Raw genomic sequence first — 22,010 nt, 5'->3', positions numbered from 1 at the left:
CATGACTGAAGAGTTCACCTTTTTTGCACTATTGATTCTTACTGTAGATTCTTTGTCCTTTTTCACTTCATTAAAGAAAACACGTCACCTAAGCAATGTCTCCTGTTGTAATTCAAACAGATAACAATGTGACTGTACTGCCAGGTGAACTTTGCAATGTCAAAACTAGGGACTTCTGGAAGCATGGATATGTTGTACGTAAACAATGTTCAAATCAGAATCACTGCAATGTCACAACAACACATACATACAAGTGTCTGGGCTGAGAACGTCTTTATTTGAATTTGAATTTGAATTTGAATTTGAATACGGATTTCTAAAGCGCGTAGCTACCCTAGGGCGTCCCAGCGCTGACATACGACCTATTGTTCCGGAGGGGGGGAAGAGGAGGTGAAGAATTATGGGAAGAGCCATGTTTTTAGTTGCCTATGGAAGGCGAGTAGATTGTGTTCTCTTCGGATGGACAGTGGAAGGGAGTTCCATAGTTTTGGAGCATTGTAGGAGAACAATCGCCCCCCAGATCGGGCCTTTTTTATTCTGGGGATGCTGGCCAGGGAGAGAGAGTCTGATCTGAGTTGTCTGTTCGAGTGGTGGGGTTTGATGAGGGATCTCAGGATCGGCGGGCCTCTGCCTTGCATGATTTTGTGAGAGATGCAAAGGGTCTTAAAGGCGATCCTTTCCTTAATCGGGAGCCAGTGTAGGCTTTTGAGGGCCGGTTTGGCAGAACAACTGGATGTGGTCCCGGTTAGGAGTCTGGCGGCCGCATTTTGGGCATATTGCAGTCTTTTGATGACCGATGCAGGGGCCCCTAGATAAAGGGCGTTTCCGTAATCTAGTCTGGAGTTCACCAGCCCCTGCATAAGCAGTTTCCTGGATTGGAAGGGGATCAGGTGGAGGATTTTCCGCGCTGTTTGGATGAGACCGAAGCAGATGCCTGAGGTTTTTCTGGCCTGGGTTTTAAAGTTGAGCTCTTGGTCCAGCCATATACCGAGGCTCTTGACTTCTGCTTTGGAGGTGGGAGGTGATCCCATGCAGGGTGGCCAGGAGAGAGAAGGAGGGAGTTTGCGTGGGTTACCCAAGAGGAGGATCTCGGATTTCTCTCCGTTTAATTTCAGGCGTGATTCGCACATCCAGTTGAAGATGTTCTCAAGACAAGCTGCCAGGTTGTCCAGGCTTTTACTTGACTGGTTTAAGGACACCACCAGTTGGGTGTCATCGGCATACATGACTGTTTTTATGCCGAATGGAGCTATAATGTCCTCTAGGGGGGACATGTAGACATTAAAAAGTGTGGGGCTCAGGGAGGAACCCTGGGGGACCCCACACTGGAGGGGAAGAGCACTGGACATAACTGAGCCATCGGACACCTGAAAGGTTCTGCCTTCGAGGAAGGATTTGATCCAGGACAGGGCGGGGCCAGAAATTCCTACCGAGCTAAGCCGGTGGATGAGGATGGCATGATCCACCGTGTCGAAAGCGGCACTCAGATCGAGGAGGATCACTGCCACTGATCCTCCTGCGTCTATGATGGTTCTTGCCTCCTCGACCACGGCTAGTAGTGTGGTGTCTGTTCCCTGTCCAGGTCTAAACCCTGTTTGGGATTGGCGCAGGAGATTGTTAGTTTCTAAAAAGAGGGATAGTTGGTGGTTGACAATTCGCTCAGCCACTTTGCTGATGGCTGGGAGGAGAGAAATGGGTCTAAAATTGGATAGGTCCGTTGGATCGAGGTGGGGTTTTTTAAGAAGTGCCCTGACTGTGGCTTTTTTCCAATTGGCTGGAACAATGCCTAGTGCAAGGGAAGCGTTAATCAGTTGAGTGAATGGAGGGGCGACAGTGGCGGCGACCAGTTTTAATTTGCTCATAGGAGCTGGATCTGATGGAGCCCCGCTTTTCACGGATTGTAAAGTGGTCAGGAAAAGTTCTGTGGTGACCTGAGAGAATGTTTGGTGGCGGGGAGCCTCTGCACAAGAGGGGGGGGGGTAGCGGGGTGTTGGAAGGAAATGGGAGATGGGAGGGATCTAGGGATATTATTAATTTCTGTTGCAAAGAACTCAGCTAGCTGGTTGCATCTGGTGCCCGATTGGTCTGGTGTGGGCAAAGGGTCTGGGGTTTTGGTGAGAAGGCGTACGATGCGGTAGGTTTCTTTAGCAGAGTTTGCTGCTGCTAGTATTTTTTTCTCGAAGAAGGTTGCCTGGGTGTTTTTTATACAGGTTTTGTAGTGTTTTATGGCGGATCTGTATTCGTTTTTGCTTTCAGTCGCCCAGTCCTTTCTCCAAAGGCGCTCGAGCTTTTTGCACTGCTTCCTGAGTAGGCATAGTTCTTGGGTGAACCACTGAGATTTGAAGGTTTTCTTCTTACTAGGGAGGGGTTTAACAGGAAGGATAGCATCCAGGGATTGATCGATCCAGCCGCGTAGTTGAGCGTCTGCTCTGGAGGGGTCTGGGTCCAGCACTGGTGAAGTAGAGACAAGTGCTTGGGCCCATGAGGCCGTATCCAGTTTTTGCCATGGGCGGGATGGTGCTTGGGGAGGAGGTCTCTCCCGTACTTCAGCCGACAGTTGAAGCTTGAAGGGGATTAAGAAATGGTCTGACCATGGGATAGGGATGGGGGTACTCACGACTAGTGTCGTGAGGTTTGTGAATATAGGGTCCAGCAAGTGGCCCTTGGCATGGGTGGGCTGGTTGCTTTTCAAGTGGAGGTTATTCCATTGTTCAAATCATAGGCTGACATGATGTCAGAAACTTAGCAAATAAGACATGACTCAGTTCTTGGTCGGTTATCACATTATCACTTGCAGACTTTCACAACATGGAAGTAGGGGATACATCTGACAATATCCCACACCACAGTCAAAAATCATTTAGATCTATCATCAGCTAGAGCTATTGCCTACCTCACAAAAGGAATCCTACATCAAATAAAATTATAACAGACACATTTCCGTACAACTGTTTCTGACGTCAGGGTCAATTTAATCCAGTGTTGCTTGCATCTGGTGAAATGTCACAAACAAATGTGAGTGGTGTGCTGCAAGCAATCTGGCGTACATTGAGGAGACACATCAACAGCTACATCCAGTTCATAGACAATGAGGAATTAGCCAAGGTGAAGGCAGGATAGCATGAATTGGGCACGACACAACATTGTGGTGGATCACATGATGGCACACATATTGCATTAGTACCAACGCACCACAAGGAAGAAGTCCAATGGAAGGTAGGTAACTTCCATCCTATCACTGTGCAAGCTGTCTTTGCACACCCAAACTCTATGACAGACATTCCCAGGACCAATCCATATCCACTTTGTACGTCTGAACAGCATCATATACCTGCAAATGTCACAACTCTGAAATGTCCAAATGAAGGAGACATGGTGAAGGGATCTAAAACAGACTAACACAGAGAGATTAGGTAAGGAAACAGACACATGACACATATCACATTCTCAACTTCTAGAGAACACAGTCCAAAACAACATTAACAGCTGAACTAAACTATACTTACACAACAATCACCTTTCCCCAGATATTGCCAGAGCCATATATTCCTAGTATGCAGCATTAACATCCTCCTCGCAAGAGCACTGCAAGTGTCTCAAGACTAATCAAAGTCATCACATCTCACACCATACTTACACTCAGGAGAAGTAGTTTTGGATGAGATCCTGATGCAAGTCAGCTCCTTCCTCTTCACCACTATCATCATCTTCATTTTGCATTCCAGGGTCCCCACCTGATGGGTCTTCATAGCCTGCATCCTATGCAATGTAAGGTATACTCCGATACAGGGCATTATTGTACAGTATGCAACAGGCCATGGTCCAGACATCTGAATCTGGCTTTCAGGAGCCCAGAAACACACTCCAGTGGCTGCTGTGTTCTTTTATGGGTCTCATTGAAGCAGGCATCCCCGGGCATTGTATTATTCCCAAGAGGTGCCCACAACTATAGCTGGTTGGGATAGGCTGAGTCTCCTAGGTAGAAGATAGGCAGAAGAGCAACATTTAGTTGCACCCTTTCAGATCATACTACCTCATATTTTCAATACAAATATAAGACAGATAACACTTACCTACAAGCCAGACCCTCTCCAGAAGTAGTTGTGACATCAGCTAGGGTATGGTGTTGTTCCGCAGTACGTAGGCATCATCTGCAGATCCTGGGAATTGGGCACAGACGTTTGAGATGTACAAATCCACTAGGCAGACAATTTGCACTTTCATAGAATGGTGATGTTTCCTGTTCTGGTAGACTTTCTCCTTGCTGTGTGGTGGTATTAAGCCAATATGGGTGCCATCAATGGATCCCATCAGATATAGGATGTGCACAAATCCATATAAATCTGTCTTCACAGTGGCTAGATCCTCACGTCTGGGGAACCGGCTGTAGCTGCCCACTTGTCTCAACATTGCTGTAAGTACCTCTGTGAGCACCCGACTATACTTTGGTTGTGACATTCCACCAGGGATAGTAACAGTGAATTGAAATGAGCCTGTGGCCAAAAAAATGCAAAACTAAAATGAGTTTCACTAGTGGAGGTGTGTTGATGTAGGATGATAGATGTGAGGTAGGAGGTTAGGCTCCAACTGATGACAGAGATCCATGATTGTTTGTCTACTTAAACAGAATGTTTTGATGATGTGATGTTCTTTCATGTTGTGCAGGTCTGGAAATGGGCAGTGCACAGGTGGCTGGCATCTCCTGCTCCCAGTGTACCTATGTAAGGAGTAACAAAAAAATTTTTGTAGGACACAGTGAACAGAGTAAATTATGTTATGAAAATAAGTCATGTGTCTGAACATCAATGCTTCATTAGGAAGTACAGTTTGCATTATCATTGTCAATTCTTGAACATCCACCTGTCATTCTCAAGGTGCACTTCACAAGCCTGTAACAGACCTGTTCACATCATCAGTTCAGAATATTGTGAATTTCAACAATAGTGAAGGCAGCAGACCATGTAATGCGAAAATTCTGCCAACCGAGGTGTACAGTGCAGGGCACATTTGGCCTATGTACAGTTTTCCCAAACGCTAACATGGCAGCTGCCTGATCTCGCTAATAGGACATGTCGAACCTTGTGCCCCAGTGAAAGTTGACAGGACGGTGGGCAGTTGCATGCATGGCAATCACAGCCATTGGTTAACGTTGGGGATAGTGACAGTCTCAGGCCAATGGCTGTGTACGCCTGCACTGATGACCGCGTACATGGCATACATGCCCCGGCAGTTGGAAAATAGCTCACTTGCCTCCTGACACTGCTGCTATCATCATCTCCTTCGTTATAACTGCTGTTTTTAATCTCTGGGAGAAATAATATCACAGATACTACAAGGGAGAGGGCCCGTCCTTTCACTCCAAAGGAGCTGTAACCCTAATAGAGGAGGTCTTTCCCCTGTATTCTCAGCTCTATGGCTCTCCAGAGGAGCAGGTAACTATTTAAAATACAGTTATTTACTTTGTTCAAATTCTTCCTTTCTGTTCTCCTAGGTTACACTATGTCTCTGAATACAGTAGCTTCAATAATTCTTGAAGTAACATCATGCTACGTGTGAATGTGTATTTATGGATTCACATCATGTGCAATGTCTGTATACTGTTATAGCATTTGAGGATAATGTCAGCCAAGTGTACCATCCCACTTATCGCTCAGCCCATATGAGCCTTTGTAATACAGTTGTCTATGAGGGAGTTATACCTCACAGACCCCTTCAGAGTGTCAAAAAACATTTGTTCATATATGGAATGGCCATACTTGCTGACACTACTTCAACACACACTGACCCCTCCATAGACACCCATACTTGCACACATCATATCAACAGCCACAGACTCCTACAAATAGCAGATCCACAACACTCCCACCAAAAAAATGCACTCAATGTCACAAGAAGAAGAGTAGATTTTATTAGAGGTCATGTTCGCCCTGATATCCCTAGCTTTCCTCCACCTCAGATACAGTGGTTCGACCATCTGGGTCACGCCAGCTGTGAAGCAACATGTAATTGAGCAGGCAGTTTCAGTGGCATTCTGAGTCTCCCAGAGCCTCATTGGCCCGCCCCGCAGCTGCTGCGGTTGGAGTTGGCTGGCAGTGTCGGTGGTTTGGGAGTGGGCTTCAGAAAGCCAATACTCCCAACTCGCAATACGGCGGTTCAGGCCATGGAGCTCACTGCGCTCGAACCGCTACAAAGTGTTTTAAGCAGGTTAATTTGTGCCTTTAAACCAGCCCTTCGAGTCCTTTCTAGACCACTTTGGCCTTACCATCAATGCTTGATTGATGGAGTTTGAAACCTCTATGTGGGGTCACACATCTCCATCTGATTTTTTTTCTGGGGCTAGAGGTGTCATAAATTGATCCAGATTCCCGTCTACTAGATTTTTTTTTTAAAGCTAGCAGGATCAATGACTGCTGATTTTATTTTGACATCATTCAGGCTAGTGGGATAATGTTATCGATCTTCCGTGAATCTGGGTGTTTGGGGATGTTGAACTTCAATTTAAGGATCACTGGATTGTGGTAACTTATACAGTTGCTTCCCACCTGCAGGCCTCAAATAATTGCTCTATTACTATCTAGCGTGAGACTGGGATCAATATTTCTGCTACATTCATTCCCTATAAAGGTGGGTAAATAAGGAGAATTTCTATTACAGCAGTGTTCAACTAATTTCAGATTGAATTTCATCATCAGATCGTTAAGAGCTAAACTGTTAGGAAAAGTTGAAAGTGAGCCAATGTATTTCCACTTACATCACTATACCCACAGGTTAGTTTGGAATTATTAAGACATTCCTTGATGTTAAAATCACCAAACCAGATTATGTAGGGTCCCTTGTCAATAAATCATTCCAAGTCTAGTTCTAATGTTTTGACTACATTCACCTTTGTGGAATCAAAAACAATATTATTTAAAGTATAACCGTTACAACCAGATTGTTTCCTAGGGTATGTGCAATGATTTCATAATAAGAGGAATCTGAAATACTCTTCTTGATACGTGGGGCTATACGTTTAGGGACACATGTTACCAGACTCCCCTTTGGCCTACCTCTGTTGGAGGGAATGGCGGGAAAATTAAACGCAGCAAAACCATCCATCTATATTATATTGGATGTCCACATCTCTTTCAAGCACACAATATGTAGGGATTTAACATATTTTACTAAGTCCTCAGGGTCCATTTTATTGGCAATCCCAGCAATGTTCCAGGTAGTTGTGATTGTCCCACTTTCCTCCTTTCCTGGATCTTGACTAAGAGATGCACTTGTAGTACTGCCAACGACCTGCCGAGATATACTGGGTGAGGAAATTGAATTCAGAAAGTCAGTATTGAAGATCCAAGTGCAAAACAACAAAGTTGGCCCCTGGTAGGAGAGATGCAGAGGAGCAATAGGCTCTTGCCTCTGGGGCCTATAAAAGAAGCCCAATGTTAGGGCTTTAATTGATGAGGGAGGCCATACAGAGTAGTGGATCCTTGTCAAAATATCATTGATGGCTGCTTTATTCTTAAAGGTGAACACTATGGAGTTGTTAGAGTCTGGTTGCTAGAGTGGCCCATCCATCCAACAAGGTTGATCTGCGTGTGCAAAAGTGCCTGCCCCTCTATTTTGCTATTGGTCCAATATACTGCATTAATCAGGAGCTGATCGTTATCTTCCCTCACATCTTGCCTCAGGGGAGCGAGGCCTTTTAATATCATCACATATGGGGTGGATTGTTGAGGGAGTTGCCATGCTGGTAGCATCAGAGGCATTAGGGAGTGGTTAGCCATGGATTTGTGAGGGGTGCAAGGTTCCTGTATATGACGTCGCATACGGCTGCTCTAGTCACTCTGTCCTCCCATTATGGGGTGAATATATCTTTCATAGGTACTATTAGCTGCTGCCCCAAGTGGGTGGGACCCCTTATTGGTGGCTGACATGATTCCTGTCCCCCCGGTAAGATTCCCACTGTGATATGCCCCCCTAAGAGGAGACAGAAACATGGCGCCCTTCTTGTCCACATTCTACTGGCCCTCGTATCTCTCCTCCCCAGGCAATGTTTCAATTTAAAAAGGGCTTCTTCAATTTTGGTTAGCAGCAGAGACTGATGAAATCCCATCCTTAGAAATCTCATCAACCAAGAGGGGACATGTTTCCCCACCAGGCCGCATATTGCCATTTACACCATTTTCTCCAGTGCTTTGCTCACGTAGGCGTAAGCTGAGGCAAGGTCTTTTAGGTTTTGTGCTTCCCTCCGCTCTTTGTCTTTCCCTCTTAATCCCTTTACCAGCAGCTCTCAGCTGGGGAATGCATTTCTCCTCCAGACTGGGAAGGCATTTCTCCGCCCGAATGCTTAAGGCTGGGGCTGGAGTCGTGCCTGAATCTACAGGGATGGGTGCGGACTCTTGAATTTCTTCATTTATACTGATACTATGAACCACCTCATCATTTAGTTCAGGTTTAACACATGGGCATGGGGAGATGACAATGATAGCCTCCTCTCAGTCAGCTCAGTTTCCTTATTAATTACACTTACTGCCAGCTGTAAAAAAAATGTCCATGCTCCTACTAGTAGAAGGAGCTGGAAGATTTACCTTGTACTTTCCCATGTTAGAGCTACTGGAGATGCCGCACTACTTAATATAAATAACTGTATTCCTTAAAAACAGGATGGAAGGGGGTGGCTCAGCACAGCATCTGCTAGTTGCTGACAGGCGCATGATGGGCCACCCTTGCCCCCGGTGTGGCCATGCACGTCCCACGCTGCAGGGGATTTCTCACCACGTTGTAGAGCGTCAGCAGTGCAGGGAATGCAAGCCTCTCCTCCCAAGGACAAGTAAAGCAGTGTCAGCTGGGACAGGGAATCCCTTTGCAGACCTCCTGGCACACACTGTGACAGAACGTGTCACAGCACTCTATGCTACTGCACTCTACACTATTCCACTGTATACAACTCAACTCTCGCCACTACACTCTAGGCTTTTACATTCTACACCACTCAACTGTACGCCGCTCCACTAAAGACTACTCCGCTATAGGCTATTCCACTCTGTGCCGCTCCACTGTATGCTATTGTACTGTATGCCACTACACTGTACCTCACTCCTTTGTATGCCGCTCCACTCTATGTCTCTGCACTCTATGCTGCTCCACTATGCACTATTACACTCTACCACACTCCACTCCACTCACTGCAACTCCACTGTACACTATTCTACTATACGCCAATTCACTCTACACCACTCCACTATTTGCTTTTGCACTGCATGCCATTTTACCTTATGCCATTCCATTCTACACACCTCCGCTGTCCCCACTCATGCTAGGCCCCAGTCTACTCTTTGCCACACCACCATTCTCCATTGTATGCTATTCTAGTGTATGCCACTAAACTCTACACTGCTGCAGTCAATAAAACTCCACTCTATGCCACTTCCCACTTCATCATTCCACTCTACGCTATTCCATTCTACTTCCACTCCACTCTATACAAGTCCTCTCCACGCCACTCTATTATGCTCTGCTCAACACTATAATCCATTCAACAACAGTCTACGCCCTTTCCCGTCCCATACTATATTCCACTGTGTAGCACTACACTGTACAACAAATTACTCCTCTCAATGTCACTGTACAATACTCTACCTTATTCTGTAGCACCTTACAACACTCTACTCCACTCTTCTCACTATGCAACTCCCTCTACGCCGCTCCTCCCAAGTTAATAGACTCTGTTCTATCAGACACTACTTCACTACGGCACTCTACAGTACTCCACTGTATGCCACTCAACTGTACGATAGTCTATCCCACTCTACTCTACTATACTATATTGCACTCTATTCTAATCTACGCCACTTCTCTGCACAACACTTTAATCTACTCTATGACCATCTACTCTACTCCAATCTATGAAAATGTCTGACTCTATATAACACAGCAGTCCAGTCCACTGTACCACACACCACACCAGTCTGCAACACTTTACTCCAGTGTATACTGTACCACGCCACTCTACTCAATTCTATTGAACTGTACTCTAGAACAGGCTACTTCACTCTATGCTACGCCACTCCACTGGACTACACTACACTCTACTTCAGTGCACAGCACTTTACCCCACTATGTGGCACTATACAACACTCCACTCTACACCACCCAACTGTACCACATTGTATTGCACTCTTTATGCAACTCCACTCTACAAGACTCTACTACACTCTGTGCTACTATAAAATACTGTGCCCCTAAACGTCACTGTACAACCCTCTACTCCTCTCTATGCCTCTACACCCCACTGTACAACATTCTACTCCACTTTACCACCCTTTTCAACCCTCTACGACACACCACTCCACTGTATAGTACAAGATGCCACACCAATTTATATTTTACTCAACTCTACACTATGCCTTTCCACTCTAGTGCACTCCATGCCACTGTACAACACAACATGCCACTACACTATATAAACATTTACTCCACTGTACTCTACACCACTCCACTCTACTACACTCTATGATACTCTACTCTACTCCACTCCACTTTATACTACTCTACCCCACTCCACTGTACTGCACTGTACTGTACATCACTTCACTCTACTCCACTCCCCTGTACACCACTTGACTGTATGCTATTCCACTGTACACCACTCCACTATACAGTACTATATGGGGAGAGGATGTGGTCCGTCGGCTTAAACTGCTGACTTTGGTGCAGGAAACCAGGGTTCGAGCCTCGAGGTCGCTTCCACATCATGTGATTCTGGACAAATCACGTGATCTCCCCGTGCCTGAATGTGTAATGTAAATACGGTGCTCGTGTAAAGCGCTCCAATACCTTCGGGTCGAGTTTGCGCTATATAAATATGCCAAACAAAATCCACCACTTTCCACTCCACTCTACAATTCCATATTCTACAATAGTACCCTTTAACACACTATCCTCCACTTTACTGTACCCCACTCCACTCAAAGAAATTAATCTCTACGATGTCAAAAAATTGTTTATAAAAAAATTAAAAAACATTGAAATTCAATGAAAAAAACAAAGGCTAAACCTTTGTTATAATTAGGAAAACTTTATTCTTTCTTTTCAAATCAAACAAAAAATACACAAACATTATAAATTCTTAATTTATAGTTATGGCTTAAATGTATAATGTATGTACCACCTTTTAAGTTAATATAATGTTTGCATTTTCAATTATGGATGTGTGTTATGTATGATTTATACATGTGTGTAAGTCTCTAGAATAGAAAAATGGGTCGATGACAAGAAGATTGCATCACACTGACAGGCAGGTTTTAGGAAAAAAATTATCAAAATCGACCAAGTGCTTAGGTTTTATCCACACCTGCAGAAATATGTGATGCTTAGAAAGGAGCCACTTTATTTAGCATTTGTGACTTGTGGCATGATTTTGATAATGTCCCAAGGCGCTTCTTATGGTACTCATTGTACACTCAGGGTAGGCACCACATCTCCTATGTATCCTGATCAGGCTTCATGAGAACTGCTTCTGTTTAGATAATACACCACATGCGTATGAATTCGCATATCTTGGCAAAGATGTTACACACAATTTAAAATGGAAAGATCACTAACTCGTCCGAGGGACATTCTTGAACAGTAATCGGAAGGAACTATAGGTTTTGTTTCGGATAATGGCAGTGGCGGTCGGCACAGGTAAGAGCAGGAGGGGGGTGAGGCTGGGCGGCAACACCCCACCTTACCACTCTCACCTGTACCGGCCGCCACTGGATAAGGATGGACACCTGACCTCTCCTGTCTGGGGGTTTACAGGTTACAGGGCCAGATCGCTATTGTGTTTGAAGTTGAGCTATGTGGCAATTCCGACATGGCACACCTTTTAGGATGCGAGAAGCAATCATTAAAGTGTCAGCTGTGACTGCCTTCTAGTAGCCCTACAGTACCTCTGTTCTTGGATTTCGAGATGATGAATATTTCTTCACTTGTCAAGAGCTGTCTTATATTGGGTCCAAGTGTAGAGGACACCGGACTTAAGTCATTATAGGGAGGCACTATAAGATGTCTTATGCCTCACATGTAACCATTCATTGGGATACTTTAGACACATTTGTGAGTTATTGAAAAAGATTAGCATATTCAGTAGGCCTGGGCAGAGTTCCTGAAGCACAGGGAGTTTGTCCCGCGCTGTAAAATTATCGCAAACTGCACTATGTGTTGCGCCAGAGGGCGCTGCTGCTCTCTGCCTTTCGAGTAGACATTCTACTGGAGTGGCAGCTTCCTCAACACGAGTAGCAAATTTCTCAAACGCGAGCGGTCTTGACCTGCTGGGTCCACCTGCGTTGAAAAATCTCACCGGAGGAGGTCTAGCACGCAATTTTTTCTTGTGAGCACTCACCAGCTTAATGTTGGCGAGCCGCTCAAGAGAAACATTGATCCGCGTCACTTCGCAGAGTTTTTTTAGAACTCCACGGGGAGAGGAATTCTTCCCCCACTCCTATTGTCCAGCCTCTGGTCCTCTCCCAAGTCAATCACTCATTGATTGGCATACACTTAAAATATGCATATATAAAATGATTCTTGGGGTCGATGCTTACTAAAAGAAGCGTAATCAAGGTTTTCTTAACCAGGAAGAATGTACCTAAATATGAGGCCTATTTAGTTCTGTATCTCAAGCTAAAATTTGGCATTTCACAGTTCAAGTGCTTTACGTGTAACTGGGATTACTAAACAAAGAAAGACAGTAGGGGAGATCTACAAGGGTAATGTATAAATATCTCCAATTCATATCTTCTAATTAGTGTAAATGCTTCTAGGTCACCGTACAACGACCACCTCACGCTGTAAAGATGTAGATCAAAGATGATATATAATACAATTATTAGCAATCGGCAAACTGAGCAGAAACACAAAAGTAGAGGCACATATAAAGTCCAAGTCTAAGTCCATCATATATTCTTCTTGCTTCATTCCAAGATCTTTAGGTATACATCCATGTTTCAATCTTCTTAACACTTGTTGTCCAAGCCACAAACCATGCCAACACGTGTTTCGTCTATACGGCTGTAAGCAATAGACTTCATCAGGGCAAAAAGAAACTAATCGTATTGACTGTACTCTTAGGGTAAAGATAGGGTCGCAATATTCAGAAGTATCCCTGAAATCCAAATCCAGTACAGAGTCTCAATCCGAGCGTGAATAGGTCCGATATTCAGTAGAATCATACATTCAAAAGGAGGTCCAGCATTCCAGTAACGGAAAGTATTCCTCGTGTCCTCCGCGGCATATTGCCTAATTAGATCAAGATGTTGAGACCCGCAAAGTACTTAAATAAAGCTTATTCCTTAAGACCTGTGAGCCCTTTGCCGTCTCACATTTACTGTTGGCAGCCTGGAAACTTGAGAATGTATTGCTCCTCAGTACCTATGGTTTGCACATTCATTATGGGAAAAACGGTGAACGTCTGGAGACATTTTTGTTATATTATAGAGACTTTTATTTGTATCACTAGTATGTGTGCTTTGAAACGTATATAAGATGTATTTCATCGTTTACTGTTTCTAGATTCTATGGGCATTGGCCAGAAATAAACTGTTCTGATTTGACTGGACTTGACCTTGAAGATTGATATGTCTTTGTTAATTGCAACAGAATGGATTTTCTGTCAACCCAAAAATAATCTCTGCCCGAATGCGTTCAAGTCCACATTATTAGTGCACTGAAAACGGTGCAGAATTGTTTCTTATGCACGGACCTCTGCAATCGTTCAAGCATGTGTATTAAGGCACCCTCTCACAGCCATCAGCCATTTACCACATATCCAGTGAGAAATCACATCCTACTGACATTACACAAAAACATGAAACGCACATAAAAACAGTTCCTATTGTTATGAGAATCAAAACAGCAGATCAATACTTTTTTGTGTCTTGACACAGTGAGGGCCCCACTGGATCGAAACTAAAAAGGGAAAACCACAAGTACATTATCTGGGCAGAGGGCCGTCCAAAAAATACATATTTCTCTAAGGATATCTCTCTATTTCTTCACAACTCTGCGCAGTCAGGGCAAATGTTTGCAGTTGCTTGCCTTGTTCTTTCGCACCCGAAGTTTCCATCCATTTGTCCCCAGATCTTCAATCCACGGCATAGGGGCTGTGACAGTCATCTCCAGGCATGTCGGGAATACCTTACAAGTATATTGCAAAAACATATTCCTACTGGATTGCCTGCACTCTGTTTATGTAGCTCTTGTTTCCAAATGACTTATGCTCTTTGGTCATGACAGGTGGCTACAAAAGTCATTTAAATTAGCTTCAATTCTCTACACCTTTGAATAGCAGACAGGGGCTTGGAACAGCTAAGATTTGAAAACTCCAAAAGCTGAGCTCGGTCATTGGCATAAGGTTAACACGCTTCTACGTTTCTTCCTCCTTCCAAACTTCCAGGTCGCAAGCTCGTCTACGGTAACTTTACTTAAATTATTTTGTGCAGTGTAAAGTACTATGACTGTCATCTTTGAGTTCATCAGTTCAATCTGTGTCTCGATGACTGACATTACTGTGTCATACTAGAACATCATGCATTTGACAAAATGTGTTCCTCCTTGAGTTCTCACTAGCACCACTTCTTGAATATGGATGAACATCCCAGTTTTTCTGAATGGTATGGTGGGTGAGTGGGAATCCGGATTTGCTCATAAGCAGCATGAAGGCGCAAGGTTCAGTAGCAATTCAGGCTAGAACACGATCTGCTATGGTCACATCAAGAGTTTCAGCATTTTTGGTGGCTTTTTTCTCTCATCTGACTTAGTGCTAAAATAGTTCTTCATTAGCCGAGCACAGGCTCATCTTGTTCTACCCCCAGTGTCGGTGGCGAGGCATGTCCTGGCCACCCAATCAGTGCCTCATCCTTCTCTGGTTCCATTGTTTCTCTCTCTAGCTCACCCTCACAGTGGGCCTGCATAGAAGCGGCCCTTCTGCCTTCTCCTTCAGGGTCACATCCATGAGGTTTTGACCATAATAATTCCAAGTTCATTTGTGCCCGGTCCAGATCACATGGCATCAAGTAGTCTTGATTACGGATCCAACACTTGGTATTTGTGGTGCCTTCGGACTGTTGTGTTGGCATGTAACTGAAACTGGCAAGATAATTTTACCTCTTTTATCTTTCCATAAAAATATCTAATTTACAATTCCCACCGTTCTTAATGCCCTGAAGTTCCATCATCAGCTTTGCAGCAAATTTCTCTCTTAGTCAGGTAACGTGTTTGTTTCTGTTTCTTCCCTCTACTCTCTTTCTAAATATGTATTCTCATCTGCAGGGGCAACTCAGGTGGGAACAATTGAACACAATGTACTGCTCTTGCATTGTAGCAACAGCTCCAGCACTCCAGTTGTTAAAAAAGTATCATAGTGCTCCCCATCCTTGCAAATATGAGTTAGTTACGGCCAATGGCTCCACTCATATCTCCTGGACAACAAACGAATGCGTAGTCGTCAACATGAAAATAAAACTGTTCACACATGAGTTACCACTGTAAAGTCTATCCTTTTTTGTCCCAAACTAATGTAGGTAAATTTTTACTCATGTTGCTATTATTGTCTAGATCCATACCCTTCCGGGGGACCTGGCATATCATGAGCTTTGATAGCAGCAGCAGGTTGCATGCTCAGCACTCAACCCGGCGGTGACTCTATATGGTATCCTCACAAACATATAGCACTATCCAAGAGATATCGCTTGTCAAAAAGAGGCACATGCCATCATGTAACTTAATTTTCTCAATTAGGGCAAATGTTCTCTATTCTCAGATGGCTCTTTTCTGTGTGTGGCTTTGAAATTGTGGTGATGCCACTTGTCCACAAACACATGCAACACCTCATATGAGTGCTTACCTAATAGGGAGACAAATGCAAAAAGAACAATTGATGGACAGAATGCAGAAGAATGTCATACATTCACCCCAGTACAGAGATCTGGGCCAAAATCCATCGTTTTTTTGCTCACCATGCCATTCCAGTTTGGACCCAGCCATATGCAAATCAGTCTTGACCCTGCACCCAATGGGAGCAGTCCAGCCTAAACTGCCAGGCCAGGTCATCCCTAGACTGGAAACAAGCATCCTAGGACTGGTGTCGGGCTTTCAGCCCTCATCAGCCAGGATAGCTTGACTCCAGTGGCATGGAGAGCACGGGACCCACGTCTGGGCACAAGGTTGAATGTGGGCTCCTTGACGTGAAAGCCTTGGGTTAGCTGACTTCCAGAGGCTTATGAAGGCCTAGCATCCGGCAATCCAGGTCCTGGCAATTAGGTAACGCCTGGTCCTTCCTGTCAGGGGCCCTAGTACAACATGGCGTTCCACCTTTCTGAGATGATATAAGCTCGCTTCCATCCATGGAGAGCACGAAAGGGCAAATGCACTGTGGGACTTCCAATGGGCAGTGTCAACAAATGTCGCTGTACTCTCTCAGAGACCAACAATACTCTGAATCAAAATTATCACACATGTACGTTCAGCTACTTAGATCACAGCATATGCAGAAATCCTTGGTGAGAAACTTTGCCTGGTTCGGTCTGGGCTTTAAAACTTAATGCTTGGCTCGTGCCAGGCAGTACATTATGCACTCTTCACACAATAATACACACTCCAGATGTACTTGCAAAAATGGATACCCTACACACAGTGAAGGATCAGGCCCTCACAGCAATTGTTTGAATCAACTCACTGATCAAACAGGCCTCCGAAATATATCCTAACATTTAGCTAGGAGGTTGGCATTAGTGAGTTAGCTTCTGCGACCAAGCAGAATATCATAAAGAACATCTACCATTAGTTTCCACTCAACTCGTATGGTATTTGGACAAAACATTGTGTCAAGAATATCTAGATATCATCGATTTGAATAATATCGTTTTTAGTGTTGTTTTTAACATTGTTGTAATAAATGTAGCAAATATAATATGTAGTATCGTTTATAAGTGTTAATTAGTATATAAATTATTGTACTGTCCTTGATTGTTTAAGTTTATTATTTTTTATTTGTTTTTAGGAACATAATTTTTTAGTTATGAAATTGTTGAGCTGTGTCTTTTTAGTTGCACTAAGGTATATAAATATTGATTCATTATTTTTAGTAGCAGGATATTGGATTTTTGGAGGTTAAGAATGGGTAGATTTATAAAAAAAATTACATTTTAAACTACATTTTAAGTTAATAATTTAAAGATATGCAAATGAATATTTTTGAATTTGTAAGCATATTTTGTTATATTATTATTTATAATACATTTGCTTTTCATATTATTGAAGATATATATTAATGGTATGAAATATTTTTTTATAAAAAATTAATTGTATAACATTTAAAATATGTAATATTTTTAATAAAGTTAAATAGTTATTTAAATATGTATCAATGTACAATTGTAAACATATCTTAAATATTTACTGTTTTAAAACTGTAATTTTATTTAAAAAAATCTTTTCTTGCTTTTTTAAATTATACCATTTATTAAAATATGTTTTTATTTTATGACTTTTAATTTTTAATTATGATTTTATGTGTGATTTTATGATTTAAAGTTTAGGAATGGTAGTAAATATTTTGAAAAATATATTATTTATTTATAATAAATAATATATAAACAAATTATATTCAAATATCTATAGGTTTGTAGTGTTGGTTAATGTGGTTTTAGATGAACCTTTTGTAAATATTATAGTAAAGAAAGTGTGTGTGAGTATGGAGTTTTGATTTTGTATTTAAAATGTTCAATTGTATTACCTTGTGTAAAATGTTATATTAATAAGTGGATATTGTAAATGTCACCTCTTTAGCATACAATACCTTTTTAAAATAGCCTTAGATTGGAGGGACAATAGTGAATGTCACCCCTTCAGTGTCTAACACCTTCTCCCAATATGGTTCAGATTGAATTGGAAATAGCAAATTTCACCCCTTTTGTGTTCAACACCTTCCTCAAACTGGTTTAGATTGGATAGGGAAGTAAATGTCACCTCTTTAGTGTTCAACCACGTCCTCAAATTGTGTTTTTTGGAGTTTGAATAGCAAATGTCATCTCTTTAGTGTCCAACAGCTTCCCCGAGTTGCTTTAGCTTAGTTAGCTTGGAGTGGGTATAGTAAAAGTCAACCTTTTAGTTTCCAATGCCTTCCCCATATTGGTTTTTATTGGAGTGGGACAGTAAATGTCAGCCCTTTTCATTTTCACCACCTTTTCCCAATATGCTTTGATATGAGTGGGAATAGTGAATGTCACCCCTTTAGTGTCCAATGCCTTCCCCAAATTGGTTTAGATTGGAATGGGAAAAGAAAATGTCAACCTTTTAGGTTCCGATGCCTACCCCGTATTGGGTTAAATTAGGACTAGAAGAGTAAGTGTCACTCCCTTAGTGTCTAAAATATTTTTAATGATTTATGTTGGAGTGTGAATATTTGATTTTAAAATTGTACTCTGAAATCTTTCATTTTACTTACATTTGTGGGTAATAGAAAAACTTTGAGTTAGTTTATTAGTATTGTTGATGGATAGAAATACAATTAACAAAATAGTTGTATGCTTCTAACAAACAATATTAATTGAATGTTTTTGCATAATAAAGATGTCACACATTTTTCTAATTTTATGTGTTTTCAAAGTGTATTTATCGTATATTTTTACATATATAATCATATATGCTTCATGTTGTGGAGAAGTGTAGCTCACTGGTTAGAGGAGGCATACCCTGAAGCAGAGGTCAGACCCGGGACCAGGGTTCGATTCCCGACGCGGCAGGGTCTGGAGCCCAATTGTCCATGGACTCGATAATTCTCGCTTCGGTGCCTACTCTAAGCATGAGTTCACACTATGCAGCTCTGGGCAACAAGCTTGCTTAATCTCCACAACGGCCCCCCGTGGCGGGATGCCTGGCTTTCACCTTGGGGATGCCCAGTATGGGTATCTCACAGGGAAAAACCAGGACGGGTTCCCAATGCAAGCGCTGAGATGCCCAAGGGTAATTTGAGTGCTATATAAGACCGCGCATACATACATACATACATGTTCAAAATAAATATGTATATAGAGTTAAGTAAACTAATTTGTTTTCTTTTGTTATTAATAAAAAAACATGTCAATTACATTTCAATACTATAGTATGTTGTGTATTTTCAACTTTTATTTTCCATTGTTTAACAGATTTTCAATAATTCTTAACTCTTTTGAATATACATATTTTCAACATTATTTTAACATACATTGTCCAGTATATATTAAATAATTGTATATATTTTATACTATTATTTAATGTATACATTACAATTTCTTTCACATTTTATCACAACATTTTTTGTCATGTTTTACATGCTTGTTAATATTTTGAAATGTTTTTATACATCTATCCAACACTTTTACACTATTTCCTTTTCATTTTTACAGAGAGATAGTATTTTTATTAGTTTCAGTTAGCGGCCTTTTTTTGTTACCGCTACCTTTAATTTTGTAATCTATTTGTGTTATTTTTTGTCTATTTTCCCAGAACCAGCTCACGGTAAGGTGCTGCTATCTCTAGCAAAAGGTAAGGTAAATCCTTTTTTTCAGGATTTTTGAGGGTAGAGGGTGTTTAGGGAGGAGGTCTTTAAGTTAGTTACTGCTTTACACTAGTTTGTAGTTTTTACTTTTTGTACACTATTTTATTAATGCATCACTATGATGTGTTAAATTGTGTTATGTTAGTTATATTTTAATGATGAACTGTTATGTAAAGGTATTTTTGGGAAAGTAATATGTTTTGCATGTGGGTTTTCTAATTTACTTCAAATGTTTTGTATTTCCTAGACACTTTTGATCATTTTGATGGATTTCCAATAAATTTGTTTTATTTTTGCATTTTTGGGGCTTTTTTCCATTTTGGGTGAATTTCAATTTTTTATTTCATGGATACAGAGAAAGATCTGATGCTAAAAAACAGTATGTTTTATTTATTTTGGTTGTGGCCAAGCACCATGATCGACTAGATGCTCCTTGACGCCACTTCCACTGGCATAAAAAATGATCCTACACTAATCTACACCCATCGGAGGTTGTCTTTACCCCCACATCATTACAATGATGCCACTGACATTCTGATTGTACCCTGGACCACAAAATCTCCTTTGACACCTCGGCCATGCAGCAACTTGGCGAAGTACCCAGGCTGCGCTGTGCCCGAAACTCCACCGTAGACTGCTCTATGGTCCCAGCCTGTGATGGAAAGATGCCGTGATCCTGTTACAAGAAGTTTGTGTGACACAGCCTCTCGCGTCACTCAGTTGCACAGCCCTTGAGCGAGATGCATATTCTCACCATGAACCACAATTGGTCAAATTCTCCTGGTTTGGACAATGTTGAATTTTTTTTTAGGTTCCCAATTTTATCTATTTTTATTTGTTCACTCCAAAGGTAGAGTTAATTCAAAATTACTTTTTCATCTGACATCAACACGCCCATCCGGGCCTTATCAATGCAACGTCAGAATTAACAGTTCGTTCTAGGTATTTCATTCTTTCCAACGCAATGCGTTTCAGGCTTTTGTTTAGCCCTTCGTCAGGGGACACTTCGCGTTCTCACCAGTCGCCATTGCTACTTTCTTCCTGTTACAGGCAGTGCCTCTACAGAGACCCTGCTATCATGGAGTGGGCAGCCTTGGGTCGAGAGGACTCCCTGCAGGCTGTGAAGGGAAGGGCAGGAGTGAGGTTGGTGCGAGACCCTGACTGCAGCCTGAGGAGTGAGTGGCCTGACTGCTTTGGCCTCGCCTGGGCCGTGAATCAACTGGAGCAGCGAAACCCTGAAAACCTCCCACGCGCTGAAGTGGCTCTGGCAGGTAAACGCACTGCCTGTGTGCTCGCCAGTAAGTGTGTTTGTGAGTGACAAGTCTGCTGTTGGTGAGCCAGAGACTAAAGGTCCCCACAGGACACCAGTGAATTCCTGGTCCACGCTGAGGAGGCGCTGATGTTGCTCTGGTGCTTCCCTGTCCAGCTCGGCTCATTTAGAAATTTTTGACAGGCCATGGGCCCATGAAGACATTGTTGGGCAGCGATGATTGCATGGGTCCGACACCACCCATGACCAACATTGTACCCTTTTTCACCTTGCAGCGGGGCAAGCCATGTTTTGGGTGCATCATGGGTACTAGGTAACCTTCCACATATCTGGGGCATCCATCTCTGGCAGGATACTCTGGGCTTGGGCCCCTCTCCTTTGCAGGTTGTCAGAAGTCTGGGAGTCTGGATACATGATAAATTATCCATGAGTTCCCAGATTAATAAAGTTGTGGCCACATACTTCGGCATCCTTAAGTGGGCAAAGGAAATTTTGGCATACCCTGAGGCTTCGGCCCAATGAATGGTAATACAGACCTTAGTGATACCCAGAATGGACTATAGAAACGTTCTGTATTTGGGTGTGGCTAAATTTCTGCTCACCGGCCTCAGATTTTTCAAAATGTGGCAGCCCGTATGCTTTTTATCCACCTACTACTACAGCTAGCTTACTTTGTACATCGCACTGGCTGCCTATAGAGCAGGCCGTCCAATTTCAGGCACTATGCTTCATGCATAAGTGCCTGGCTAACACCGGCCTTTGTACCTAAGATCTTTGGTGTCAGAATAAGTTCCTATTTGCGCCATGCGTTCAAGCCATCTAGGCCTGTCCATGAGTCCTAAGATCGGGAAGTCACAGCAGGACTGTTGGTCTTTTGCATACCGTGGCCCTAAATTGTGGAATAGTCTGCCACTTCCACTGAGAGCCTGTGATTCACTTGCAGTGTTTCGGAGGAAACTGAAGACGTGGCTGTTTCCATCTGCATAAAACAATGTTCGGCACACCTTGAGACCTGATAGTATTGACACAACTTTTAGACCTGACCGTGTTCATCCATATACTATGGTTTAATAGATTAAGCTCCCTTGATTGTTGAGGAGGCCAGCGCTCGGAAACCGGACAAGGTAGCCATGCGCTTTACAAGTCACTTTAATATACCATAATATCACATAGGAC

This window comes from Triturus cristatus, chromosome 10, assembly GCF_964204655.1.
Source record: "Triturus cristatus chromosome 10, aTriCri1.1, whole genome shotgun sequence".
Lineage (NCBI taxonomy): Eukaryota > Metazoa > Chordata > Amphibia > Caudata > Salamandridae > Triturus > Triturus cristatus.
The sequence above is the reverse complement of the archived record's forward strand: the minus strand, read 5'-3'. Positions refer to the sequence as shown.